Source organism: Octodon degus, unplaced genomic scaffold (genome assembly GCF_000260255.1).
Source record: "Octodon degus isolate 3935 unplaced genomic scaffold, OctDeg1.0 scaffold00118, whole genome shotgun sequence".
NCBI classification, from domain to species: domain Eukaryota; kingdom Metazoa; phylum Chordata; class Mammalia; order Rodentia; family Octodontidae; genus Octodon; species Octodon degus.
Genome location: NW_004524694.1, coordinates 3,506,262 through 3,508,935, shown reverse-complemented (window position 1 = coordinate 3,508,935; position 2,674 = coordinate 3,506,262).

The window sequence follows — 2,674 nt, the reverse complement described above, 5'->3', positions numbered from 1 at the left end:
CACATGACGAGTCAGGTGCCTCCCATTTGTCTTCATGGGCCCCAGCCTTCCCAGCTCCTAATGGAGGCAGAGACCCTGGAGCCTCTAAAGTCCTGGCACAGTGCTGAGGTCTCCATGCTGCTGATTAGTTGAGCAAATGTTTTCTTGCTGTGTTGAAGATTTCAAAGTATCAGTATAGTAAGTAGGCAGAAATGATGTAAAGGAAAAAATGTACAATGTAATTATAAAGAGGCCAATAAGGAAGCAGGCACAACATACTGGAGTCAGACACAGGAGTGGATTGCGTTATACAGAAGATTCACCCCATAATAACGCTGTCCAAGCAGTCCTTGACTTGTCTCCTAGAATTCCCCAAAGTGAGTCCTAAAGTAAGCCAGCGCCTCTGCACATGGCATCTCTGACACGCACCAGGATGGCACTGAAGTGGCGATGAGGGAGCAAAAGTGAGCAATTGCCTGACTAACTTTTTGTATGAAGATCAATAAGGAAAAAAACCAAATTTCTTGAGCCAGAATTTCTTTTGCCAGAACACTGCATATTTTCAACTTATTGACAAGGACTGTGCATACAGCGAATTGCGCGGGGTATCATGCTACCAGGACACTCCGGAGATTTTCTGTATAAAGGAATTGTAGCATCAGATGCAGAACCACAGCCCAGTGCTCTCAGACACTGCATCAAAAGCACCAAACCTGCTTTCCCAGGAAGACAAGATCCCATAGCCTATTTTACCACGGATTAGAAAGCAAACCCAGGCAATTCTCTCTCCCTCCCTCCCTCTCCCTCTTAAATCTGGCAAATGTCATCCTCTGGAACACATGAGAACACTCCTACAATTTCAGATCTTTGCGTTAGTCCCTGTTGGGCTTGTCTAGCAAGTTGACTCATCCTTTTCTTAAGAAGGCAGGGAGCAGATGTATTGGTGTCACCTAATAGCACACCCTCCTGTGAATGCTGACTCAGCTACATTTCTGATGATTTGGACCTACGGCCTTCATTTACATTTCAAAACTTATGTATGACCTGCAGTTTGCTCTCAAACACTTCATTATCACAATTCAGGCTAAACATTTTGTATTATGAAAAATGGAAATGCTCTGCCAGCTGAAAGATACACTCATAATAATGGTATAACTGCAAACTGATAGTTTGTCTGAATATTTAACTCATGACCTATCAAACTGTAACAAATGTGCAATTTATTGAGTAACAAGAAAATTCAGAGATGAAAATGCATACGAGGGCTGGGGAGATAGCTCAGCGATCTAAGCACCTCCCTGGCAAGCACAAGGATGCAAGTTCAATGCTGGATACCGCATGCTGTGCCAGCCCAGAACCCTGGGCGCACTGTCCCAGGCCCAAAGCCCCAGTATGGTGTAATCCCAGTGCTGGGAAGGCTCAGACATGAGGATCACTACAAGTCTGAACTGCATGGTGAGACCATGTACCCAATAAATAAATAAGTGAACAAATAATATTTTAAAAATCAAATGCATACATTTTCCCAAAATATTTGAATCAAGAACAGAAAAAAAATCTATTTTTTCTTCATTTCTTTCTTTTCCCCCATAATGAATTGTGTCAAAAACTGAAAACAATTTCTTTTAGAAGCCTAAATCAGTTTTTAATCAATACCATGGTTCTTCATATTATATACTGCCTCCAGTTAATTGGGTTATTTCAGAAATAAGTCAACGGCTTGCAGGCAGTCTTCTGTGTGGTTATGGGATGAGGTTTGTTCTTGGTTTTGTGTGTGTTTTTTTGGTTGGTTGGTTTGGCTTAGCTTGGCTTGGCTTGGTTGGTTTGGTTTGGTTTGGTTTGGTTTGGCTTGGTTTCATTTGGATTGGATTTTTGTTTGTTTTTGGAGATAGAATCTCATATTCAGGTTACCCTTGAACTCGACGTGTAGCCCAGCTGGCCTCAAACTGATGCTGATTCTGCTGGCTCAGTCTCCCAAGTGCTGGGATTACTGATGTGTGTCACCATGCCAGTCCAGGGGCAAAGTACCAACTGAGATTACCCTTGTGGACAAATGTTGGAATCGAGGCACAGAAAAGTAGCATGACTAGTTCAGATCATGTCAAAATTTCCTATCTCCTGACACAAAAATCTTTACAAGGAATGTGATGGGAGAGATAATAACACAGTGTTATGGTCACAGGTTCCAGTGAGCTAAACATCTGGTACTGTAGGTCGCTTCTTGAAAGATGGATCTGGCAAAAGAAAGACCTATGTGTAGACACCCATTGACCAACAAAACAACTGCTGAACTCATAAACCCCACTGAAGCCATTGCGTGATGATGTCATTACCGGAGTTGACATGGACACATACACACCCAAGCTGAAGTACCATGCTGGCTGTGTTGGAAACCTGCATGGCACACTGCATTTACCTCAGTTGCCACATCATGTGTTTATTAAGGACAACCTACATTTATTCATCTTTTAAATTCCAAACCACTAAAGATAGCTCCCTTTAATGTTAACCAATTCCTGGTGTTCTTTGTTAATTTTCTGAAATTATATGAAAGAAAAAAATGCTAAAATGTCAGTTAAATAAAACTAACATTTGGATATTTGTGTACTCTAAAACTACTTTGGAAATAAGCATATAAATATGAAATTGGGGGGGTGGGGAGATGGCTCAGTGGAATAAGCACTTTCCTGGCAAG